This window comes from Ceratotherium simum, chromosome 1, assembly GCF_057802395.1.
Source record: "Ceratotherium simum simum isolate JZ-2026a chromosome 1, ASM5780239v1, whole genome shotgun sequence".
Taxonomy (NCBI): Eukaryota; Metazoa; Chordata; class Mammalia; order Perissodactyla; family Rhinocerotidae; genus Ceratotherium; species Ceratotherium simum.
The window spans coordinates 90,483,071-90,510,704 of NC_141900.1; the positions used below are offsets into that span (position 1 = coordinate 90,483,071).

General features: G+C 40.0%; 1 protein-coding gene across 8 annotated transcripts in view; it reads left to right on the plus strand.

Annotated features, from left to right (window-relative positions):
- The first annotated feature begins 306 nt into the window (after positions 1 to 306).
- Positions 307 to 27,634, plus strand: part of CALD1 (caldesmon 1) — a 203,071-nt gene continuing 175,743 nt past the window's right edge. For 4 of the 8 annotated variants that reach the window (XM_087430976.1, XM_087430981.1, XM_087430941.1 and 1 more), the window contains exon 1: positions 20,406 to 20,508. The gene's annotated coding sequence lies outside the window, so the exon portion shown is untranslated. Of the gene's footprint in view, positions 330 to 20,403; positions 20,509 to 27,634 lie in introns of those variants that run through there. The other 4 variants (XM_087430986.1, XM_087430994.1, XM_087430957.1 and 1 more) reach the window with 3 other exon arrangements.

A 27,634-nucleotide genomic window follows, 5' to 3' on the forward strand; every position in this document is an offset into this window, starting at 1 on the left:
AAAACTCAATATCAAGCATCTTAAATTTGGCCAGAATTGATTGAGTAGTTTAGAGTGTAATAGTTTAAGTAAACAGTTTTATTTTTTTCTCTTTTTTCTTTCTTGGGAACAGATGACACTTTGCTGGACAAAGAGAAAAAATATCTGGGTGGGAGAAATAGGGTGGGGCCCGTTAAGCCTGCATTCCGCTACTGGGTTTAGTTGAAAACACCAAGTTGTTTTCAAGAACTCTGGATTAAACTGACTCCCTCACAGTGTACTCAGGGGTGCCTTTCTTGAAGAACTGGAAGCAGAAAGATTTGGGAGCTGAGAATTCAGCTGAACAAAAGGTAACTATTTTAAATCAAAACATATGCAAGAGGGGTGAACTTACCCTAAATTCCAAGAGGCGATTGCCACTCAGCTCTCACTCCTTAGACCTATCTTCTCTGATAAATTTTCCCTGGTTACGTTTAAAAAGGGAGGTTATTGCTTTTTTGCCGTCCCTTAGAAATAGCCATTTAAAATACACTTTGTCTCCTTTCAGTGTCCTAGAAATTATGCCTCTCATCTTCTGATTGTTCTCTATGATACCTGGGGTGATATGGTCTTAATATGTAAATAATGAGAAGATAAAGAACAAGTGGTAGAAGAATCTGAAGAAGAAAAAGAAAGCAGGAAAGACACTCTGTCTTTTTTGCTCAGTGTGCAAGAGTTTTGGAAAACTTTGGAAGCCTTTTTGTTGCGGTGACGGTGGAATTTATTTTTCAGTTTGTGATGTCTACTGTTATTTCTCATGGTTGTGTGGGTTTTCTGAAGCAACTGCTATTAGTCCTGGATGATTGGAGAGGGCCTATGGGCAGTCAGTAGGAAGTGCCTAATGTGGCTGGAATCTCCAGCAGTGGTAGCTTCTGAGCTCAGAGCTTGTATTCTGCCATTTGGATATTCCCCCAATTTGGACTCTTTAGGAAGGAGAAAGCTGGTAAGAAATAATATCTGAAGAATTGGAGATTAGTCTAATGAGGCTAAATAAATGAAAAGAGAAAAGAGACTTGTTTATTTTTCTTCACAAATACAAAAAAAATACCTGGAACCAAAGAAGGAAGTGACGCAAGGGTGCAGAATATTGAAAGAACATAAGGAAGAGGTTGGGATTAACTAACATTTAGAAATTTAAGGGAGGGCTCCCACAGAGCTGAAACTCAGATTTCTGAGGAGAAGAGGCTACTTGGCTGGTGCTGGTATCTCTGAGCTTGGAGGAGTGGCCTCAGGAGACCTAGCCTTATTATTTTTTTTTAAAGGACCTATTCTTTAGGTCTCTTTATTTATTTTTTAATTTTATTTATTTATTTATTATTTCCCCCAAAGCCCCAGTAGATAGTTGTATGTCATAGTTGCACATCCTTCTAGTTGCTGTATGCAGGATGCGGCCTCAGCATGGCGGGAGAAGCGGTTCGTCGGTGCGCGCCTGGGATGCACCTGGGATCCGAACCCGGGCCGCCAGCAGTGGAGCACGCCCACTTAACCGCTAAGCTACCGGCCGGCCCTGAGACCTAGACTTTTGAGAAGGGAGCATGGACTAGCTGTCTTGGGGGATTGGGTGGAGGGTTGTTATGGACAGTGTTGGAAAAACTGCAAACTAGATTCAGCTGCTGCTTCAGCAGGGAACTGCTACTGGTGGGGTGACACAGCATTGCTGGGGTGACCTCAAGACCTGCTGGTTGATAGGAAAAAGCAACCTTGTTCTCTTCCTCCTATCAGCCCTGTGGTCTCCCTCTGGCGCCCCCTTTTGGCAGAGGCGGACAGGGATCCTGCGGTCAGATCAGAAATGGGCTGTGCGGAGTCCCAGCCCCAGCATCCCAAAGCAGAATAGAGAAGGGTGGATCAGGAGTTGAAAGATAACACCTTAATCACTGGTACACTTTCCTTACAGCTCCTTGGGAAAACATCTGGTTCTTTCCTATGAGAATCATGTATTATTGATTATAGCTAGACTCATATTCGAGGGCTTTCCAGGCACCATTACTTGGAAGGGAGAACCATGCTTTTCTTCCCTAGACTTTAAAAAGTTCTGCCTTCCTAAAGTCTAAGGTATATGCTTGATTATGCTTACCATTTCGTTCCTAGCTATTAAAAGAAAAAAGAATCTACTTCCACTTTCTTCTGAAAGGTGAAGTCAAGAACATGTCTACCACTATGTGTAATAGATATTCAATTATCGATTCTAGATCTTACTCTTATACTAGTTTTATCTGTCAGAAATGTGTAATTAATTTCCTCCTTCTGACCAGGTGGCCCATAGCAAAGTTCCAAAACAAGTCATTTGTGTTCTTCTCTAACTCACCCATTCTCTAAGTGTTCCCATTTGCAGGTTACCATTCAGTGTCCCCTTATTACAGGCCTGTTATCTGAGAATAGGACATGCTCTTCCATCGCTGTATTTCCGTCTGGAGTCCCTTCCTACCATTTCTCAAATATCACATTATGGTGTAATCTCAAACTTATTTTGTTTACAATACACACTTGGCAGGTTAGGGAAACAGTATGGTGTAGTGTAGGCTCTGGAGCAGACTGCTCATGTCTAAATCCTTGTTTTCCTACTTACCAGCTGTACTTGTGCAAGTAAGTTAGATTCTATAAGCCTCATTTTCTCCATCTGTAAAATGGAAGTAATAATAGTACCTACTTTATAGGATTGTTCTTAAGTTTAAAAGTAATATTCAGATAGTAAATAATCAATGACAGCTATTATTGTTATAAAGATTTTGAGGCTATAAGTATTTTTTTCATCTCCCATTCAATATTTTTGGGGTACAAAACACTAGGCACTTCCCATACTCTTATTCATCTTCTGAGCTTATACTTGTCTCTACAGGTACCACTTCCATAGGTTTATCAAGATCATTGTCTCCCTCTCTTTCTTTATTTAAAGTTTTTCAATCGGGTCACCTAGACTCTGGTCAAACATCCTTCCTTGGCCAAGCATCCATCATTCATCTTAATACCTAAAACCATATTTTTGTCTTATAAATCTCATTTCTCATTATCATCTCTTTATTGGTACATTCAAGTCCCAGATCTTTTTTTCTCATCCAAAGCCTTTACTGTTGGTAGAGAAAATTCTAAGTTCATCATGTATGCTACTGAGTCCTTTGATTCCTTGCCCAAGGCCTCATAGTTTCTTTTCAGATAATGTCATTCATGCAGCATTTTGAACTTAAGATGTGCTGGGAAGAGATTTCCAGGAGCAAGTTAACAGGGATCTTCAAGGGACAGAGGAATCAGGACAGCAGACTTGACAGCTTAAGTGAATAGCTTTCCAGAGCTTGGTGTTCCATCTTGGGTATGCGACTTAGACAGAATGCTTATTTCATATAGATTAAGTAGAGCATCTTGAGCCTGTCAGAAAATGAAGCTATCTGCATAATGCCAAAGAAATCTGTTATTTAGTCAAAATAGCCAATCAAATAAGTTCCAAGTTAGTTTATTTTTCATTTTCTGTTTGCATTTGCACATCCAGCCCAAGACTCTCAAAGGAATAAATTATTGTTTCAGCGTGTAAAGGTTTAACTTCGTCTCTTGGCTATCCCAAACCATCCAAATTATCAAAGTAAAACTGTATATTGTACAGTAATATCTTTATAAATCTACTTCCAAGAGCCAAAGAAGAGGCATCAGGAGTGGGGAATTTCATATGTGTCCATGCATGTACAGAGTTCAGGCTCTAGAAGCCTGAATTATGCAACTTAACGTTTCTGCCAATAAACTTTGAGCCTGATAGGACTATAAATCCAATCTTTGCACCAAGTATCAAAAAAACACTTTATAATCTTGAATATATTATTTTCAGAGAGAAAAATGAACAATGGAATGTTATGTTGGGTCCATGCTACAAACTCTATTGGAGGTTGAGGCAGGGTGGGGGAATCTGTCTGGAGAAGACTCAGCTCTGAAAAGAGAACCTGTGGTCCAGGGATCCAGAAATAGTGATGTCTTTATGAACCTTGGACCTGAGCTGTCATGTGAGAAAATAATGAGGGAAGGCATCTTAATTCTTCCAGAAAAAATGGGTATATCATCTCATTTACAAAAGTAATGAGATAAAATTGTTCTGCAGGAAATGGATTCTCAGGAATCTCCATCCTGTGTCCTCCTCACCTGTATGAGGTGCCACCAATTACACATTCTAAATTTGTAGGGCCTGGGAAATGCATCTCAGTCCTGGAGAATCACTTGGGGAGCTTTGAAAACTATTGATGTCTGGCTCTACTCAAGAAATGTTAGTTGATTGGACTGGGGTACAGCCCAGGCATTGCTAGTTTTTTTAAAGCATACCAGATGAGAAGCACTGGCCCAGGTTGACCACCCTGGGAGTGCCTCCTGCCTCATGAGAACTATGGCAAAGTCCATTGGCAGAGATGTGAAACAGGGCCACGATGGGGGCTCTTCTCCATTGCTGTTGCCTGGTCTCCTCCATACACTTTATTCTCCTGCCTTGTAGCATTGGCCCTGGACTATAGATTGTCTTGTATCTATTGCCTATAATTTCATGCTTCTGATTTCCAGGTGCCTGCTAGTCCCTGCCCAGCCTGCTCTGACTCCAGAAATGTGTATTTTCCTTTTGAGTGCTTGTCCACTCTGTTTCAAACTCTGGCCTCCTGATTTCCTAGCTGCCTTTGCAAGCTCCTCTAGCTGCACTGACTTGAGGCAGGTGTCTAACTCAGCTCTTTCAAGTTGGGGCAGGAGGCTGGGACCTCTCCATAGGTAGCCCCTGAATATATTTCAGCATGTGACTTCTGTGGGAGGGGTGTGAGATCCAGGCCTACCCATCCAGATAGTAGTCTTCTTGTTTTGGGAGACATCAGTAGTGCAATTCTGGATCAGAGCAGACTGGGTTTGAATCCTGGGCAGGGAAGTCACAATAGAGGGGGAGAGAAGAAGCCCAGGTGGCCAGGAGCCAGGTTCCTGAGCAGGTGACTGAGATGTGGAAAGGAGGAATATTATAAAGGGAAGAGGGGAAAAGAAACGAATGACAAGTACTACAATCTTCCTTAGGTGAACCTAAGTGTGTACTCTGAATGTTAGTGTTGGTTACTGTAGCTTGTACAACTGCCACTATCATTTTTAAATTCTGCAACATGTCTTCTTTGTGACTTTTTAATAGCACCCTTTTCTCAAGGTACAAGTACAGAATGGAAGTGTAAATTTTTTTAAATGTCAACAAAATAATACATATATTTTCATTTTCAACAATTCAAACATTAGAAGTAAACTAAAACCCACTATTGACTTCCATGCTTAATCCCAACTGGCTCCCAGAGGTACCTCTGTTAACAGAGGTGTAGCCCTTCTCATGCTTTTATGTACAAAAAAATACATATATATAGACACATACACATAAAATATTGATTTGTGTATGTACGTGAGTATGTTTTATGTATCTGGTATCATATGATTAATGTATCATTATGAAACTTACTTTTTTCACTCAGCAGTATGTGATGGAGATCTTTCATTTCACTATATGTAGATGTATCTCAGTCTATTCAACCACTAAACTCTACGTACAATTGAGATGTTTGTGTGATTACAAACAACTCTGCAATAAATAGCTTGTAAGAGTGAGTGAAGGTTTCTTTAGGATAGATCAGGAGAAGTAAAATTATTAGGTTGTAGAGTATATGCAGTTTTAATTTAAATAGATACTGTCTATTCACCTTCACACTTTACCTAGGAATGCAAGAGAACAGCATTTCACCATACCCCAGCCAACACTGACATTTTAAGTTCTGTCAATCTGAAATGGTATTTCTTTATTGGCATGAAATGTTTTTCATTATTGGTATGCTGACAATATGCTTCATTCGTTATTGTTCCAATTTGCATTTCTTTGATTACAAGTGAGATTGAACATCTTTGTATATGCTTACTGTTACTTCGATTTCCTCTTCTATGAATCCACTTTTCATATCCTTTGCCCACTTTTCCATTGAGTAGCTTATCAATCTTTTATGCTTATTGATATAGGAGTGCTTTATATATTACGGATTTTGATCAAGGCCACTTTAGGGACACATTGTAGTCTACTTGAATGGCTCCCCCTGGTGGTGTGCAGTACAGAGCCTAGACAGTCATACCTGGCAATTCTTAACCTTTTGTTTCTGAGGAATTATGTAAATATTTTATCCTTGATCTGTCTCCTGTCTTAACTTTTCTTGTGTTATTTTTCACAGTGGCGGAGTCATTTATTTTTTTTAGTCATATCTATCGGTCTTTTCCTTTGTGTTGTTTGCCTTCTCAGTCTTGTTTAAAATGGTCTTTCCTACCCAAGCTAATAAAACATTTTCCTGTACTTCCCTTGATTGTTTTCATAGTTTTTTAATGCTTATATCTTTAATGCATCTGAAAATTATTAGTGAATGATGTGAAATAGGGATCTAAACATTATTTTTTTCCTAATAGATAACCAATAGTCTCAACAAATTATTGAATAGTTATCCTTTCACCTTATCTGAAATACTACCTTTACTGTATACTATTTTTTTCCTATATTCATGAGCACATTTTGGGCCTCTGCATTCTGTTCTTATGATTAAAATAATATTGGAGAAAGTATTTACTTAGCTCCACTAGTCAAGTGTTATCACTATCTATTAATAAGTGAGAGGTTGAGATTGAGATAAAAATCAGCTCCATATTTACTTTAATCCATAGTATATAACTTGATGTTATAGTAAACTATGTATTATAAATTGTTTGGAGTTCTCACTTCTGAAAGAAGGGTCAGTCAATCTCAATAATCCATTTGTCATCTTGATAAAGCCCCCACATTGAAGACCCCTATCTAGATCCTCTTATAAATATATCATTAGAACTGATGGATCTTACATGATTCTTAGATGCAAGATCCTGGTGCCCAGTTAAGCAGCCAGCTTGTTTTATTTCTTCCTGTATATTGAGCTTGACTTGAAAACTCTTAATTTGATTCAACCACGTACATGGTGAATTCATAAAAATTAATTAATATATCTTTAACTTTAAGTGAATTGATCACTTGCAACACAAGTGCAAAGATATTATAAACGTGAGCTTTTCCATGGGGGGGTGAGAACCTTGAATGCAGGATGCATCTGATAGCACAGTCTGGTAAACAGTAGGCACTGAATAAATATTTGCAGGATGAATGAAGCTCATACTAGGCTTAACTTTAAATGCATCATTTATGCTTTTTTCTAGGCACTTTACTGGTTTGCTTTATTCAGAGTGGCTGCTTTGCTCTCACTGCTTTCATACAAGTGATATTAGCACTTGGTATGAATCTGGCTTTCTTAGCCAGAAAACTTGGAGTCAATCTAATTCTTTTCTTTGGGATTTATTTAAACCCAAGACTTAGTTATTTGGTTATTGTTTTAAAAAGAAAAACAACCTGAAGTATAAATCTTATTGTCCCTGTTTGCTTTCCATATGGACCAATTGAATGAAAACTACACTTAATTTACTTTCCCTTCTCTCCAGGTAGCACTATCTACGAAGAATAGAATGTGAATGATCCCCTCTGGATAGTAGTGCAGTGCATAGTACTGTCCTCCTTCCACCCAACCCCCATTCTCCATCTATATTTTTCTAATCAGAAAGAGCTTCTTGGCTCTGACTCCCCTGCTATCTGCTGTATGCTGGCTTGTAGATACGTAGACTCTGCAGCTCTGTGTCCCTTGAAGACCTCATTCTACATACTGCAAAGGTTATTCATGAAATTAGCCCAGAGACTTCTAGCAGTTTCCAGATCTGAGTTCTCCTCAGGGCTTTTCTTGAAAGATTTCAAATGGTCTCCTTTGTGAGTATTTTTAAAATATGGAGTACAGCAAAACTCTTTTCAAATGGCTATATAGGATGATAGCTTGCTCACTCACACAAGGCATAGTACTGTTGATTATGCATGAGCATCTATTTGATGACAATGGGAGGTTTACATTTGGAGTCAAACTGTTGCACAGAGCTTCTGTTCAGTATAGCAAGCATAGTCTACATTTACCCCTCCAGAAACTTCCTATGGGGATACTCCATATGCTGGACTGGCTTATTCAGACTGTCACGTGCAACTCTGTTCTTCTTTCTTAAAGCCTGTGTGAAATAATGCAAAGTCAAAGTCAAAACTCCTAGACTCAAAGATTCTTAGAACTGAAAATGCCTTAGAGATCTTCTAGTCTAACCATCTCATTTTAGAACTGGGATGACTTCTTTGTTGACTTGACTTGATCATATATATATAAATATATAACCATGTTAATTATATTAATAGTGAATAAATGAAAATTAATTAGCATACATTTAAACTTAAATGAACTGATGATTTGGAATAAGAGTCCAAATATATTTATAAACACATGAAGTTAGCTCTCCTTTCTTTAAAATATCCATAGCACCTATTTTGTGTGTGTGTGTGTGTGTGTGTGTGTGTGTGTGTGCGCGCGCGCGCGCGCGCAGAGCGTGAGGGTGGAAAGGTCACTGATTACCACCCATTAGACTGATAGGAATGGTTAAAATGTGGGACAATTTCCAGCTACATGTGAAATTCTGGCTGGCTGCTTTTTTACTTCAAAGTCTGTTTTATTTTGTGAAACAGTTTCTTATCACATTTATTTATTATTTCTGAAAGGGATGCTGGGAAGGAGACTGCATTTATTGCTATTCTCACGTTGACATGTGAGAAAACCGAGTTCACATAGCGCTTAATATTCTCTTCCTGGAAATATGTGCTTAAAATAACCCATAGACTCAGTTGGCTCTCTGTCACTCAGTTCAGCATCCTCTTCTAGTCCCTCATCTTCCAGCCCTAGGGCCTTTCACACAGATGAAACTGATGTCACATGGCAATTCCCAAAATCAAGGGTTGTTTAAAAATCCCCATGGGACACTAGATTAGGCATATCCCCACGTGGCTGGAAACGGATGCGCACAAAATGATACTTACAAACTTGGGAAGAAGACATGCAATACAAAAAATGCACAGTTAACAGAACAGGATGGTTGCCTACAATGGGGAGAAGTGAAAAAAGAGGATGTTATGAAAACAACACCAAGTTTTATTTTTGCTTCTCCCCACCCCATCCTTGCCTCAAGTCAGTTTTCCAAAAGATATCTTATTCCAACATTTAAGAAAAAATTTAGTGTTTTCCTCTCCATACACAGTGGAATTTCACCAATTACTTTGGAATGACAAGTATCAGAAAAAGTTCTGCGGCTGCTAAAACCACTGTTCTATAATCTATCAAGAGTCAAGATCTCATAGAAAGAAAATTTGCGGTAGATTAACTTAAAGTTAAAAAAAAGTAACTCTGGCAGCCAGGAGGTCACTGGGGTTTTCATCTCAGTTCTGGGCTGATGATGATAATCGCTCATAGCTAAGTACCTCTTAACAGTTTATAAAGCACGTTCACATTGATTCATCTATATTATCTTCATATCAAATGAGGCGGCTATCTTACGAGTGAGAAAACTAAAACTCAGAGAGCTTAAATGACTTATTAAAGTTGCTTAACTTGTCATCTGTACTCTTTCTGTGTTCTGAGGTCAGGTTCTTATGCTGTTTTTTCTTCCCATAAGTGAACATTATAACATTTGCCAACTAACTTTATGGGAATGTATAAGAGAAACGTGATGATAGTATGGGGGGCAAGGTTATTTGGAATAAAAGTGCTAAATAAATTAATTAATACATAATAATAAAGTTATTCTATAAATTAATGTACTTAATGGATTGTCTTCAATTATAATTATTAAAGCATTAAATATATTAACGTAATAGCTGTATTAAATTAGAATAATATATTACTGTATTAAAGAAATTAATACATAATTTGTATGCAAGTAAATTAATACATAATATGTGTGTGTATAGATAGATAGTTATCATTATATGTATGTTTAGTTTATTATTACTTTTGAAACATTTGCAACCAGGGTTTTGCAGCTTATAAACTGTCTTAAGGGGTGAGAACACGCAAACTGAATCCCTACCATCAGGCACGCTTCTCTGTGAGTTTCCCAAGGGAAATAATACCTACAGAATCCAGTGTCTGGCGAAGGATCATTTCACCTATTAACTGGAGCCTTGGCCCCAAACCCAGACTACCTGCCAAGTGAGCTTGGCTGGACTCAGTTGAATCCATAATTGAATCTTGGATCTTCTCACTCCATTGAGGAAGAAAGGCTAGTCCAAAGCCCACCAGCCAGAAAAATGAAGAGGAAGTATATGAAGAGGTAGGAGAAGAGAGGAGTGGCCGGTGCTCTCCTGAGTATAGCCCAGCTCTCCTTAATACTCCAGCCTGGTAAAGGTAGAGCATCTGACCCCAAATAGATCTGCTCTAAGGCTTTAACCCCTAGCGCCTGGAAGATGTAGCCCCGTTAGTATCCTTGAACTTAACCAATCCCTAGCATTGGTTTTCTTTGAGGGAAAGGAGGAGTATTAGAGTGCTGGATTGGGAGAGCTGCTGAAAGCTCTCCTAGCTAACAGTTCCCAAAGTAAGAAGAATCCCCAAATTTGGGAATGGTATCAGGAAGTTGAAATTCTCTAAAATTCATTCATTCATTCCATAACATTTTGTGTTAGGCATTATACTAGGTACTGGGGTACAGAGATGAGTACTTGTTTATGTATACAGACAGACAGATAAGACGGTGAATAATCAATTTAAATGAAGACTTCCCAGGAATTATCCATTCAATAGAGTGATTAAGAGATACACAGGTGGTCTTTCTGAGGAGATAATTTCTAAAGACATAAATTCATATAGAACACCAGGAGATATTTGATTTAAAATAATACATAAACTTGAGCTCTATAACTTGAAAGAAGGCAATGTAGATGGCATGCCAGGCAAAGAGAAGCCTGCTGTTTTAGAGCTTTAGTAAGAAGACTATGCCAGTATTCCTCCAGTACTATATTAGAAGTTCTCCCAGCAATGGGGTCTAATTCTTCAGACAGATAGATTCCTAAAGAGGGGCAGTTTATCGGCCACCACAGATTTCTGGAATCATCCTTCCAAATCCGCCAGCCTCTTGGGCTTTGGGTCAAAAGTTACCCAACACCTCCTTTCTTTGTCTTGAGGGGAGCTACCCATTGGACAGGACCCTTGGTTTAAATCACCACCTCAGTTTTCTGTCTCAGGACATATCTCTCATTTTAAGTTAGTAAATTGGCACTCTGGTTTCTAAATCAACTCTAGCCATACCCATTTGTTTGCTATTTTTATTATGGCTATTATTTTCCTGCCTTCCAGAAGAATCATGTGAACCAAATGTCCCCAAAAGTCCATACATGGATAGTTCTGTTTGAGGTATGCCTGGTATTCATGAGCAGGTGGGAAGACTGTAGTCCTTGGTTCCCCTCCCCCAGCCACCTGCACCTCTTAATTAGGGTAGCAACAACAAGATTCCATGGTTCCTGGCCCAGACCCAAGTCCACACTCACCATTCCCCAAGCACTGACTTGAATTCTCAATTTTGGTACTGGGTTTGTATACAGTTGAACATAAATAGTTTTTGTCAAGATATTTTAATACTTTGTTTGGTTGTATTTTTAAATTCTGGCCCAAAGAGGCAGTGTTGAAAGAGAGAGGGAGATAAATGAGCATACTATGTGGCTCGTAATTTTAAGATATGGCCCCTATTTTTAAAAGGTCTGCCTGTCTTGTTTACCACTATGTCACTAGGACCTAATAGAGTTGACAGCACATAGCAGGCACTCAAGAAATATGTGTTAATTATTCATTAATTAACAATTGTTAAATAAGTCATTAATTGATTAATCTAGGATGTATACATCTAAATCAAATCAAATAATTCAAGTCAGTAATCAATAAATAGCAAATGAGTGGGTCTGACAGCAGGTTCCGTAGGTAGTCCAAGAAGGGTTATCCACTGAGGGCTGAGATCTTAGGGATGGCTTTCAGGTAAGTCAGGAGTTGGTGCCATTCGCTCAGACAGGCCTCAGGTAGGTGTGAAGGGGGAGAAGCAGCATGACTGAAGTCATGGAGGCAGGAGGTGCACTCCATGACAGAGCGGAAGGGAAGTGGGCTGTGTCAGGAAACGTAAGAGAGGAGAGAAGGATGATTGTAGATAGCTGTAAAGTGCTAAGCCAAATTTTGACTTTATCCTTTTGGTAGTAAGATGACATTGAAGATTTCTGAGCAAGAGAATTCAGGATGAAAGCAAAAGGTCAGGGCTGAATATGTATTTTTATTTGTCATGTCAGAAGAGGTAATTGTTGCAAACAGGAGAACAAATGAGGTTGTTTTTAAACCCCGCTGAGATAAAAATGACCTCTCCCTCCTCAGTTGCCCAGAATTTTTATGGCAACACCTGCCCACTTTACTGGACTTATGTGAGTACATGTGTCTGCCAGCAAAAGGCAAGCCTGTTTTAGGGGGAGGGGAGGTATAGTATCTCACACAATGTCACTGTGGTCCCAGGACTGAGAAAAGTTTTGGTATGGGGAAGGTACTTCATAAATGTTTGTCCCATGAATAAATAAATGAGCATTTAGTTGACAAAGCAACTTCACATATATTTTACCTTATTTAAATCTTACATCTGCCCTGTGAATTAGGTATTATTACTCCCTAAGAGAGAGATCAGGCCTGGGCATTGGGGGGATGTCACGCCGAGGGAAAAGAAAGAACAAGTGGAAAACTCAAAGACGCCAAAGAGGCAGGAGAACAAACCCAGTGGCAGGAGCTACGAGTGTGGAGGAGGACTGCTGAAGGGTTCAGCTACCCAGGAGTCTCAGACAGAACCGCTCAGAAGAGAGAGGGGGCTGAAGTCAAAATACCCAGAGACCAAGGAGAAATGAGGTCATGGGAGAAGTGGGGGAGCTGCATTATAAACCAATCATTTGGAAAAATTTGATACTAAAAGAAAAGAGAAAAATGAAGCTAAAAGAAACAAGAGTCAGGCAAGGGTATTTTGCCCCCATGCCTTGGACACGTTTATAGACAGAGGGCAGTGACGGATGGAGAAAGAGGAGAACATGAGGGAGCATGAGATGAGATGAAGCTGAAAAGCACGAGGGAAGGCTGGGAACGAGGAGAGGCAGAGAAGGTGCAAAGATCGCTCAGGTCTCACGCACTCTCTCTCTGTGATATAAAATGATCAAACCTCCAGTAGAGCTTGCTTAGTCGTTAGATGTATCTATGCTACAGTTAGTTTGCTTTTTCCAAACAGCCTTCTTTCCCCATATATTACCAGACTCAGCTATCTCTTTGAAAATATGTTTTCTCTTTTTTTAGATCTTAAAAATAGTCTGCCCCCCAAGAGAAATCACTGCCTCTCAGATGACAATCTGCTAGGCCAAAGCTACAGAACCTCACCCAAAATAGATCAAATATTTTAAATGTTTTCTTATTTGCACCCCGCACAAGTATGCCTGCAATGCAAAGCCAATTAAGAGATTGGCTTTTTTTTTTTTCTGAAATGAGTGAAGGATATGTTTTCTCATTGGGAGGGGACACCAGGTCTCACCACATGGTCTTGGTTGGGTTTCAGACAGCCTTCCTTAAGCAAGGGGCAGGAAGAGGAAACGCACACAGCTGGGTAAACATATGCAGAGCAAGGGGGTCTCTCTTAGCACTTGCCATCTGGGAGCCCATCTTGTGCACATGTCTGAGCTTCCCCATTAGAACAGCAAGTCTTTAAAAGCAGACGAGGTTTTTACAAGATTATAAAAGGCACAGAGCCCAACACTAAGCCTTGCAGCTAATAGATGCTCAGAGGTTGGTTGGTTGAATGAATGAATGAATGAATGAACAAAACTATCTGAGAAAAATCCAGTTACAGCTCTGAGTGACTCATTGGATACCCATTGGAGACCAAGAAGAATTTCTTGTAGCTGGAGCCTTTTTGCTTTCTCTAAGGGTAGAGCAAATCCAATAGAAATGAATGTGGGAAGAGTGGAAACCATAGAAACACCCAGTTATCCTACCCAGCTCAAGAAATAGGGAGAGACAGGTTTCCTATAGGGAGACTGAGGGAATTGGCCAGTCCTGTTCAGTGGAAGTGGGAAAAGGTAACATTTGTCTCAGATGCTCCTTCATCCACACAGGTTTTCTCTGATCACACCCTCTTTCCATTTCGTCAGGCCCTCACCCTTGTCCTAGGCCACCAATGCCCTTCTTCTTCCACCTGGTGCCCCATCAAAATGGATCATCTGCACGCTATTCATAAAACAACTGGCATTAAGGTGCTAAGGAGGACTACGGCTTAAGGTATTAGCTCTTAAAGAGTAACTATTGATTCTGTGGTGTCAAAGCCTTAGTACTAATGCGTGACTGAGTTGAGGATTTCATATTCAGGACAAGTCCTCTCTCCCCGCTAGTCAGCCAGTGCCCTGGCTGAGCTGCACTGCTGGTCTGAGGACAAAGAAGGGCAGTGGCCTTTCCCAGTGTCATATGGGTGACCAGATACTTGTGCCATGGGGATAGAATTCTCATCTATATAGCAGTTTTTTTAAAAAAGTTTAAGGATAATAGAAAACCTGTGTACATGCTCTGCAGAATTAACAAATGTAATAAGTTTGTCATAATTGCTTCAGATCTTCTTTTATACATTGCAGATAAATTTTAAGTTTCTTGATTTTGTGACCAGTACCATTCTCTCCCCTTCTCATGGGCAACCACTATGTTGAATTTGGTGTGGTTCTAGTCTGCCATTACATGTCTCCATAAATAATTCATATGAATGGAATCATTCTGACTGCAACTTGCTTTTTTTTTCACACAATGTTTTTTCTTTTGGTGAGGAAGATTCGCCCTGAGCTAACATCTGTGCCAATCTTCCTCTATTTGGTGTGTGGGTGGCTGCCACAGTATGGTCGCTGACGAGTGGTATAGGTCCACGCCCAGGAACCAAACCCGGGCCAGTGAAGCAGTGTGCTGAACTTAACCACTAGGCCACAAGGCCAGCCCCACAATATGTTTTTGAGATCCAAGTACATCTAGTTCATTCACTTTAGCCACTATATAGTATTTCAGCCTATACCATAGTTTATGTAGCCTCTCCTCCACTGATTGCTATAGGGATTTTTGCCAATGTTATCACTATTACAGACAATATTCTAATGACCTGCCTTTTACATATCTCCTTGCTAAAGAGTGTCAAGTGCCCCACAGAGTGAGGAGACTGGAGGTGTTTCAGTGTTCCTTGAGTAGACTTTCACTTAAAAGTTTGTTTTCAGTACACGGACTCTTCCCTGCTCACTGCTTTGCCTGATGTTTAGAGACCAGGACTTCTCTTCAGAGAATAAACTTCCAGTTTCTGTGTGGTTGAGAGAGGAGTGTTCGTTCACCTGGTTGTGTGTTGTCAGGGGGTATCTGGGCTTCTAACCATTCCTTGCTCAGATTTTCAACCAAACCTGTTTTCTGCTCCACCCCACAGCTTCAGAGATTGGGGGTAAGCTTCCAAACCTGTAGTGTTTCCTAGTTCTGTGGCTTGAATCAGCTTCTTCCTTGTCCGCAGGCCTTCCAGCCCACAGGGCCAGAGTTCAGTTTCTCAGTTCTGTTATGTCAATTACCCACCATCCGTCCATTTTCCATATTCTGAAATTTGGCTGACATCTCAATTCTGCGTTGACTCCTTTCCAGGACTCTTTGCCTTGTAGGATTTATTTATGATTTTTTATTTCTTTACTATCATTTTTTTGGTGAGGTTTGGGGAAGGAACAAAAATAGATGAGTGCCATGCATTTGATCTGCAAGTTTACCCATATCCTCCAATTTTTCAGTCTTTTCATTTGTAAGTTCGGTTTCTTATGATTTTAGAATCCTTCCATACCCTATCACAAAAATATTCACCTACAATTTTTCCTAGTCATTTTCACGTAACCTAGTTTCTTTCAACATGGGGTGAGAATTTTGAATCTAATTTTATTTTTTGCACATAATCTGTAACCTTTCTATTAATAGAATAGTCCACCTTTTTCTCCCCGATTTGTGATGCCTCTGCTGTTATTTTCCACATATGCTCGGGTCTGTTTCTGCACTTTCTGCTTTATTCTACGGATCTATTTGTCTATTCCTGGGCCAGTAAACTTACCCTGATTAGAATTGCTCTAAAAAATCTCAGTACTTATTTCTAGATATTTACTTTTCCATGTGAATTTTAGGATTGTTTTGTCAAGCTCTACAAAATATATCATTTACAGATTTTGGTTGGAATAATAAATGCATAGGTTAATTTGAGGAGAATTTACATCTTTATAATTTTGAGTTTGCCTCTAATAAAAGTGATTTGTCTCAGCATTTATGCAGACCTTTTATGTCCTTAAATCCAGTTTTGTAATTTTCTTGCACATATTTTGTTACACTTATTTCTAGGTAATGCACACTTTTGTTATTACTATGAATAGTGTATTTTTCCATTATATATTAAAATTAGAGATAGCTGGTTATAGGAACTGTGGATTTTTGTATACTGAACTTGATTCTAACAATTTTGCTAAACTCTTCTATTATTTCAAATATATTTAGACTCTCTTGAATTATTTACACACGTAATCATATCATAGCAAAAAAAGATACATTTTTCTTTCTAATTCCAATAACTCTTATTTCTTTCTTTCTTTTTTTTTTTTTTGGTCTTGGTTAGGACCTCCAGCCCATTTTTTTAATTGTAGAAGAGAAGGTAGTCATCCTTGTCTTTTCGCTGATTATAATGGGAATACTTTTACCATTTCATCATCAAGCATGATATTTGATGTAGATTTCTAGTAAATGTCTCTCACTCTGCTTATAGATTCTATAGTTAGTCTTTCAAGAGCTTTTGATTTTCTATAAGTGATTACTAATTTTACCAAGGATTTTTCTTTATCTGTTGAGTTGATCTTTCTCTTTTCTTTTTTCTACTTTTTTTTGTTTACTTTTAAACTGCTAATATTGTACACTATATCAATAGTTTTTCAGATTTTGATCATCTCTGCATTGGCCTTATCTTTTTTTCACGCTGTTGGATTCAATATGCTAATTTTTTTCAGCTAGGTTCATAAGTACACTTAGTCTAATTCTCTTTTTATGTGCTGTCTTTATTGTCCAATTTTGCTATCAACATTCTACCAGTCTGATTTTGTTGTTTTATAAGCTTGAGTTTCTGGAAATATTTCATTTGAGTAAAAGAAGGGGTATGTGTTGGGGAGTGTTGTTCTTCTGCCTTTTAAAATGTTTGAAATATCTGTTCTAGTCAGTAAAGTAGATATTTTAGGCTGGAAAAATGTATATTTTTCATGGAACTAAATGAAGTGATTTTAATTTTGAATTAAAAAAGTATGGCCTACTTTTACTCTGCACAAATTGACATACAAGCAAAATATAGTTGCAAATACTCAGTTGGAACTGAAAAAAATACAACTACTCATCCAGAAGTTTCCAATGTTCCTTTAAATTTGTATGGTTTGATTAGGTAGAAGTAGCCTATGGTAGAGAAGCTGTTCTTTGTCTGGGATGATCCAAGTGGGAAATATATTCCGCAGAAATTTCCTATATAAATTCTGTGTACTTTTAGTGTTGTTTACAAATGACTTCTGTGAAAAGTAAATATTATGAAAGTCAAGTTTCCCATGGCAGAGATTGGCAACATATATCTTTTTTCTTTCTTTTTATTGCCTTTCCTTTCTTTTCAATTCCTGCTTATGTAAAAAAAAAAAAAAAAAAAGGAAAAAGAAAATGAAAAAAGAATTTTTCTATATCGTGGTGTATTTTACATGAAATTTGTTAAATTATTTTTCCAACTATATAGTTCCGCCACAATAAGTCTATTTTCAGATAGATACACAAAATGGGCTGAATGGTTGCTCATCCATGTACCCTGTATGTGAGGTATTCAGAATTTATCTAGGGAAACATACTTCTCTTTTCTAAAGACATAACCCAAAAATATTTAGCCATTTATCTTCTAAAAACCGTGCAAAATGCATGTCCTTTCCATGTTTCCTGCTGATAATATTTTCCCCACTTGTACCACAACTTTTGTTTCCTCTGGAAAGCTGGTACTTATTTTACTCATAGTTTGCAAATTATGACCTGATGCCGCTCAACCAAAGGGCATACTCATACAAGCGGGGAGAATGCTGCTTAGGATGCAATCGACAGTGGCCATGGAAAACGGCACATTAAAACAGGCCCCACTGCGCTTCGCACCATCCTGCCTGGAGATCACGAGCCCCAGACATCTCTGGATACGGGTCCTATCTTCACACAGACATCTCCGATTGACTTGTTTTCAGAACTCACTGATGTCTACCCTACAATGTCTGCAAGCTTAGCAGTTTACCAGACTACGAAGTATTATTCTATCTTTATAACCTGTCCAGATATGGGACGTCCCCAGCAGCAAAACTGGTTGTGTTCCAAAAGTTTATTTCCAAATCGTTTATTTGCCATCAGAAAACATTTTCCTATAGGAACAATTTTATAAGCGGTGGTGCTCTGCACATGCCTGGTTGAGCCACAGTGTACTTGAAATGCAGCGTTGACTATACTATTCCCACCAGCCATTATTTATTCTGTCTCCCTGGGAAAGCGCGTTCTGAGTTCTAACTTGGGATGCCTGAAGCCTGCCTCTCCCTCTGCCTGGCAGCCTTCCCTGCAGCTTTTTGAGGCTGTGCTGCAGTAGCAGTCGGAAAGATGGGACAAGGGTAGCCAGCCTTCCCAAGACGGAGATGAGTACAGAGTTGACGCAGATGCCTCTGAGTACTTGTTAATGCTGGAAAGCTGAAGAAGGGAGACCACCCATGTGGATCAATCACTTCCCAAGTTTTCTGAATGAAGCACAAAGGTAGAGACTTTTTCCTAAGTAGAGATCATCTGTAAGTCAAATCTTCATAAATAAGGAAAGGCTTATACAGTAAAACCTCTGATTTTTGAAGACCAAGCTTCTGGACTTTTATTAGCCAGGGAAAATATTTTAACACTTGGTCAGTGACGAAACAGTCTCCAAACACATTGCAAATTATTGACATAAATCTAGCACCTAGCCCTAGGCCTGACAAATAGTAAGTGCTCAAAAACAATTTTTTGTTGTTGTTGAATTCAGTACAGATTGACTAATTGAGTGAATTCTATATTGAAAAGTACAAGACCACAGATTGGATGCACAGTGGGCCAGTTAACTTCATTCTGATTCAGCATCTCTTAATCCTGACCCTCTCATAGCACACATCCTACTAATGAAGAGTTGGTTGGAGTAATTTCAAGAAGTCACTAGAGGGGCCGGCCCGGTGGCACCAGCGGTTAAGCGCACGTGCTCCGCTGTGGCGGCCCGGGGTTCACCGGTTTGGATCCCGGGCGCGCACTGACGCACCGGTTGTCAAACCATGCTGTGGCGTCGTCCCATATAAAGTGGAGGAAGATGGGCACGGATGTTAGCCCAGGGCCAGTCTTCCTCAGCAAAAAGAGGAGGATTGGCAGATGTTAGCTCAGGGCCAATCTTCCTCACAAAAAAAAAAAAAATGAAGAAGAAGAATTCACTAGATCATCATTGTCATCTCTCTGGGCATGTGCATCCTCTACACCAGCCCCAAAACAGGTGCTAGGTCTCTTCAATCCCTCTCTTGTGCACAATTTCTAGCAATATCTCCCTGTTGCCAAATCTGAAGAAATAAAGAGGAGGGAGAGAGGGAGGTGATGTGGAAAACCAATGAGATTACCAAAGCCATAGGACGCTGCCTAGCTGTGTTTCTGGCACTCCGCTTATTCTGGAGAACAGTACCTACTAAAAAAGACCTAAGCTCTTTCTGTAATGTAGGTAGACATATTTTAAGAGGCTGTGCCTCTTTCAGGTTAGAATGTACACCAGACCTGGGTCCTGGCCGTTTAAGGCTTTAAAATTACCTAACAATTTAATTTTCTTTTGTATCTACAACTCCTCTGAAAAGAAATACACTCTTAAGGCTCCCTCAGTTAAAAAGCTTTGCCCGCCCCACCCCAATAAACTTATGCCCCGTTAACTTTTAGTTTCATAAACTGTGCTTTCTTTTTAAATCCATTTGTGTTCCACAAGACAGCCCCTTTCTCCAAGATTAACGTTTCTTATGATTGTTCCTGACAATGGATTCACTTCCAGAGGCCCTGCTAAGGATAACCAAAAAAGGGCATGTAGCAGGCTGGTTTTGGCAGCCTGCACGCGGTTTCAGAGCTTTTTAGGTCTTGGTTTTTCTGATGAGTGATTTCCCGAGCATGCCTAGGGAATGACAGGCATCTCCACAGGCAGGCTGCATCCACCTCGGCCGGGGTGTCGTCATTGGCTGCCTATTAGAAAAACGACAGGACAATGCATACCACCGACTGCCGACTGTAAACACAGGAGATATGTGTTCACTTAGCATGGACTTCTGGGAGGGGCTAAGGAAGGGCGGTCTGGAGTTTTATTGAATAGAGCAGTGTGTATTAGGCTGCCTGCCTGCCTGCCCTCTTGCTGTGCTCCTGCTTAAAGAAATCAGTCCTTCCTTTCCGACTTAGTTCCGGGGACGAAGTTTCAGCCTACGAGGTAAGGCACAGAGGGCTTTCTTTTAATCTCTTCCAGAGAGTCTGGGGACTTTCTCCGGGTTCCAGTCAACATTCCTGGCCAAGGTAGCTGGAGATGCGAGACTGTAAAAGCCAATAACCCACGCAAATGCTCAGAGCCAGACTGGGCTTCGCTACCCTGCAGATGTTCCCGGAAGACAAACAGGATGAGATTTCAAGTTTTGTTCTTAGTGGTCGGGACCAGAGGAGAGATCATGTAGATACTTATATTCAGGGACCACTGGACTCTGATTAGGATTGCCTTTTGTTTAGGATTGCAATGGGGATTATACCTGAGAGCCATAGGCGAGTGTCAGTAGGCGGGCTGTACCAGTCTGCTCACACCAGCAATCTCTCCTGCATCTTTTATTATCAGAGATTTAAGAAGGTTTTGCTTTAAAAACAACAACACAACTTTTAGGTTGACGAGAAGCCAAAAAGTGGTGATTTTTAACCAAAGGTATTTACATTTTATTCTGCTACCAGTATTTAAGACTGGACTTCTAGAGCTGCAAGGAAATAAAGTCAGAGGTGGAAAGAGCACTGGCATTTAGCACTGGCTGGGTTAATGTAACTGATATGATATTTGCTAAGACAGAAGATGCCTACCATGATCTGTTTCCTATAAAACCTAATAATGAGAGAATGCATGTGCTAGTGGGTGTGTTTTTAGAAATAGAATTTAACATCCTACCAAACTATTTTTTTAAGAAATCTTATTTTCTGTTTGAAAAATGTGGCTGAGTGTGACTAGAGAATTTGGGAAGATGTAGGTTGGAAGTATGTTCCAGAAAGGGAGGAAACACGCTTTTATTTCAAGATAGTTGGACATATTTGGGCATCTTAAACAGTAGTACAAGGCAGCTAGTTGGTAATAGTCTGGAATTCCTTTTAGAAAGAGCTGATTGTAAAGGGTGGGGGAATTTTAGTGCTGTGCAATACATGGTCAAAAAAAAAGTAGATGAGAACAGAGTACTTGGTATTCATAGATCCCTTCTGTTAACAGGGCTATGCAGATGGACTTGTAAACTGAAATAGTAAATCCTTCTAATGTGTTTGGCGAAACCAGACATGTATGGCTAGACTTTAAGTGAAAACTAGGTGGAATGTGGCAAGAAGGGCAAATCTGACAATTTTTTAATAAACTTGGATATTAAATGTTCCCAGCTCCAAATGACTGACTCAATTTGATTTTATTCCATGGAGTGAGTTTTGTGTTGACATTCATTAAATAATCTTTTCTCTTTGTATTTAGAAGTTTGAGGATAATTTTCTTGAGAATGCCTCTCTCTCCTTCTAGAAGTGATATATGAGAACAGAATTCCCTGTGAATTTCTTTTCCTGGAACAGTTCTGAGTAAGTGTGAGAGAAAGGCTGCAGGCAAAAGCTATAGTTTGATTATTGTCCTTCCCGCGAAGAGATCAAGTTCCAAACTTTTTTCACCGTGTTTTTAATGTCAATCAAAATATGGAGAGCAATTTAGTTTTCAACTGTTCTTGAAACCATGTAGGGAATGCAGTTTGGAAGGAAATCTATAATCTTGGGATTTGAGGATAAATTCCAGTTTGAAACCAACATCTCCAAATCCCTGAAAGTTTAAACTTTGCTACCACCCCTCTCTCCTCTCTTCCTCTTGTGTGCCCCAACCCCCAACAACCACAAAACACATTTTTCAAAATAATGCTTTAAGTGTTCTACTCTCTGTAGTGATGGAGCAAGGGGATTGGATATTTTACTTTATGTTGAACTTTAGGCAGCTCTTTGTGCTACTTTCCCCCCATTGAATAGTAGCTGGAACACATCTCTCTGAACAGGGAGGTGAATGGAGCACAAGGAAACTGCAGCATGAGAACTTTCATTGTATTAAAAACATTTAATAAAGAGAAATACAATGGCAAAGTCTGGAACAAAAAGTCACTAATAAAAAGTTGATCTCAGCGCTCAGAAGGAATGTACAATGGATTGATCCATAGGTAACATGTTGGGTTGTTTCCATTGTTCAAAGCCAATAGAATGTGTAATTTAAAAATGTAGATCAAAAGATTGCTTTAAATGAATACACAGTTCTCACATTACAGTGGAGAGAAGGAGAACCAGGTCTGGACTGCAGCTTAAGGGATTTAAATGAGATACTTAAAAGCATGCCCTCACAGTGAGGCTATTAACAATTCTAATGGACTCTTGTGACAGGCCTGAGGAACTCTGCTCCGGGGCAGATAGAATAGGTTGGTCCTGTGTCCAGCCATAGAAAGTTCCAGAATCCAGCCTAGGTGTTCTCTGGTCTGATGAATAAAATGCACCTCACTAGGCCTTTTCTTAAAAACGCATGTAGTTGTCTCCATTTGTCATTTTCATGGTAGCGTCGTTACTAGTTAGTCATTCTTTTTAGCAAGACAAAAAAGTGACTTAGAGATGGACATGAAAAGGGATTGGCTAGTTCCCCATCTGCTTGCGGTCTATCACATGTCTCAGAAACATGGTGGGTTGAGGCCGTTGTGGGGTCGGGGGAATGCTGACAAAGTGGTATGCAAATAGCATGGTAGGACTAAGGAGGAGGTTAGAAAGATGCTGCCAAAGAATTTTCAGACTTGAAAAAAGAGTTTTCTGGGTAAATTCTCTCAGAGCCCGAAAATAGAACCATTAGCTCCTTATCAAAAGTCCTTCTTCTGTCTAGCTAATCCAATTTGTTACTGGACAGACGCCCGTAGGTTCTGAGTAGTTGAGTAATTTAAAGAGATACTTGAGGCTCGGGCTTCACTCATGAGCACCACTATGAGAGCTCAGTCTCAGTACTGGTTTCTCTATTTAAATAGCCCAGACCTTTAAGGAAATCATCAACTCTTTGACTTCATCTGCAGAATGGGCATTCTTATGCTTCTCCTACTTCTCATAGTGGTTAAGATGTCCAAATGAGAGGCTGTTGGCCCTTCTTCTCTGTAGGCTCTATACTCCAAATCACCTTCAATTTGAGTCCTCTGGACATTATGCTCATCTTGGCTGGTATCCTCCACTTCTTACCTAGTATCTTTAATTACCAGCTCCTTCCTTATATTTGAGGACCCTTAAGTGATACCTTCTGGATCCTAGTTCTTTCTAGAACCCTGAGCTCAAAGTCCAGGGAATACTGGTCTACCCCAATGTTGTCTAAATTTTGGCTTTGATGATCAGAGACCAGGAGGACACACGTATCAGGAGGCAGAATAAAATGAGTTGTCAGTGGTGCAAAGTCATATCCAGGAACCAGGAAATCTGAAGGTCCAGTTGAGCAGAAGACCAATGACAAGGTGCTGACAACAGAAAGGCCTTAGTAAATGAGGCAGCTTCTCTGCCTCCAGCCAAAGCATGGAACTAATCCCAGCATGTCAAGCCTGGGCCTTGTAGGGAGGGTGAGGTAATCAGGAGCACCTGGCTGTGGTTCCTGTTGGTATTGAGTCCAGACTGCTTCATGAATCTGGCCCCTCACCACTGTTTGCCTCAGACTTTAGCATCCCCACCTGGCTTTCCTGTAACTGATCCCTGGTGGCATCCCTAAGTTCCCTTCCTTCAGTTCTCCACCTCTACCGGCTTCCCTAGCTCCTCCATTCCCAAGCCAAACATGGGGCTTTCCTGATCCAACATTGACAATCTGCAATGATCCAGCTCTAGAATGAGGCCCAGAGAACAGCTGAAGGGTCAAGCCCAGATATGTTCGAGACAGGGGATAGCATCTTCACGTTTTTAGCCAGAGGAAGAAAAGTTAGAGCAGACAGAGTAGAGGTTAGAGCAATTTCTGTGGTCAAGAGCCACTCTGATTTTCACCCCCAAACTCACAACTGGCTGATGGTGGTCGAGTGATGTGAGAGGAGGGCAAGAAGGAAAGGATGACCATCAGTTGTGAGGAAGATGTGATGGGTTGGCCCTGTCAGTTGTTCTTCCCTGTGCTGTTGTTGTTGTTATGGATACCTTTGCGAATCTGATAGAAACTCTAAACCCTTAAGGTCCTTTGTGAACCCACCCTTCGTGACTGACAGTTGAGAAACCCTTGAGCTGGGGGAGGTGGGGTGGGGTGTGATGTAAAGTCTTCATTCTCATTGGAGACAAGGGTGGATGGGATCAGAACATGAGTGGAGGTGTCCTTTCTTGTTTCCCAGATTCTTTGGAAGGAAGAGAGGATGGTGCAAATACACAGATATATAGAAGTAGAAAACCTCATGAGGCCTCTATTTCAAGGAAGAGGAGATGATCTCTAGAAAAGCAGTTTTCTATGGGGAGCTTGTAGGGGCTGAAGTTAGGAATGGCTGCTGTTAAGTGTATGCTAGAGAGCACCAAGAGCTTAATAAAATGATTTCTAAGCAGCAGGGAGGGAAGAGTTGAAGGAAAATAAATATATATGTATTTTGGATATTTTAAGTCAATTGGGTGTTCTCAGTAAGCGCTCATTTTAGTACATGGCTTTTTCTTTCTTTTTTGGGGGGTGGGGAGGAAGACTAGCCCTGAGCTAACATCTGTTGCTAATCCTCTTTTTTTTTGCTGGGGAAGATTGGCTCTGCACTAACATCTGTGCCCATCTTCCTTTACTTTATATGGGACGCCACCACAGCACGTCTTGACAAGCAGTGCGTCAGTCCGTGCCCGGAATCTGAACCTGTGAACCCCGGGCTGCCAGAAGTGGAGCGCGCGAATCGAACTGCTATGCCACCGGGCTGGCCCCCTGGCTTTTCTCTTTTTTAAAAAAGAATATATCAATGATGGGTAGATTACTTGAAAAAAATAGCTTTTTAATCATTTTCTGAGGCTTCTGGCATTGTTTTGTAAATACATGGATGAAAGCACTTGACTGCAAGGAAATCATCTCACTTGAAGAGGGACGTATTAAATAGGAATATATAATTAGTTCCTTTGGCACCCACATGTAACATTCCCTCTCTCTTGTCTCAAGCTGGGGAACTGGGCAGATTTCACCTGTGTGCTAAAGATGCGCAGGACCAGGGCAAAGTGCCCAAGGGGCCCAAGGGCCAGAAGCCCCAAAGACACTAGTTCCACTGGGGTCAGGAGGGCCTAAGCCAGAATGGATATAAACTACAACAATAAGGTAATGTGTGAGTTACAGCCAGATAAGTAAAAGAGAAACAGCAAAAATCAGAAGTCAGGCAAAGGTTTAGAAACTAAGAGCTTGCTTAGCAAGGCAGCATACACACAGGTATGGTGACATATGTGAGAGCACTTGGCACAGTGCTCAGAACAAATAGACCCTTATGTTAATAAGCTTCAGTAGCTCAAGTAAAGGGACAGGATTATAAGATACATGTGGAATAATAAAGGGATGGAATCACAAGGAAATCCAAGATCAGAAGCCAAGTAGGACCAGGGTCCAAAGAGAATGGGGTAGGTGGGTCAAAGGATCTCACAGAAGTCCATGTGCTGCCATTAATGCATGAACATAACTCAGCCGCAGCACAGGTGGCTGTTTTTTTCTGTTCTACAGACTGGAAAATTCCTTCTGTGTTTCCTGGTCAAATTCGGAGAGTGGAGATACTATTGATTCAGCTAATAACTATTGTCTTTGGCAAATCCCTTAGCGGAGGAGACATCAAAGGTTACCGGCATGCTTATGGATACAATACTGGTGGGTCTGGCAGCAGATCCCTGGGCAAAACATAACTGAATAAAAGAGCTCAGTGGGCAATTTTAGAAGAGAAAGTTAGGCATGGAAGGCATATTAGTTGAAATGTCCAACAGCAGCCCATGAATATCATTTGAATTTTTATGTGACTGAATTCCTAGAGAAACAAACACCCAATGTCAGGGTCATATAGATCTTGGTGACCACTTGGGCGTGGCGCGATGAACCAAACTTGAGAGAGATTAGCCTGGAAGCTTGTGCCACTGATAATTGAAAAGATAAAATTATCCATTTTAGAAAGATTCTAAAGAAAAACACTTGAGTGTTTTTGTTGGCAAGAAACTTCCTATGAATCATAGGTGTAATATGGCTTCCCTCAAACTAAGGCGATATTTAAAATTGAATACATAATGATTTAATAATTTTAATAAATAAAAACTAAATCTCAACATAAGTCACAATACTTAACAAGCTTAATGCATAAAGCTAGTGTAATCTTAATCAGTGGAAGTTTCAGTTCTCAGCAATGTTTACCATGTAATCTTTCATTCGCTGGACACCTGTCTCAATGTCTGTCCTGGGGAGTAATAAAAGAACGTGCTGTGTTCTGGGCTCATTCTTCAGAGAGGCATTGACAAATATGCTTCCAGGGGTGAGTATCAGAGGCCAGAGGGAGTCAGAAGAACAGAATATGATGAACAGATAAGGGATCTGGAGCTGTTTATTCCAAAGGAAAGAAAATGTAGGGGCCACATGAGTGTCTTCCAATATTTGGAGTACTTTTATATGGAGAGCAGGGGAGAAAGCATTTGTTTCTCAAGACAGCAGAACTAAATACATAGATTCATAGAGTTGTTAGGCTGGGCAGGGCCTTACGAGTCATTTAGCCCAGGGAGTGCAAATAATTTTTCATCTATTTGCCAGCTCCAAACAATTGGTAGTGACCATCTGGAACACTGTGTTGAGAAGGCTTCTGAAGCTGAGTTTAAGCTCACTGGGGGCAAAAAATGCTGTCGTTGATAATGATGTCTGTTGTGGAAGGAAAGGGCCATTGCTACTCAAGTACCATGTATTTCATGTCATTGATGTCGTCGTAGGCTCCTAACCTCTACAACTTGGACCCCTGGTAGGCCACAAAGTTGTTGCAAGAGGTAAACAAATCCATATATGCAGCAAATGTTTTTGGCAAACTGAGTAAATAATACGTCTTACATAATATGTGCTACTCTGCTTCTAATTACATAGATGCATTATGATGATAAAATGTTAATTTATTTAAAAGAGTTACTGAATTCACAGTAGCTTTTGGTATTGTGATTTCTCAATCATTGGACCTAAAACATATAATTATATTGTGTTTGGGAAGGTTGGGGCAAGAAATTTGGGCTCTTAAGAAGAAATTCTCTTAAAAAATGAAACTGTGATCTATTTTTCATTTCCAAGATAAGAAACTAAAGCCTAGCCACACTGAAAAAAATTATACATGTATTTGTAGATTTCTTTGATT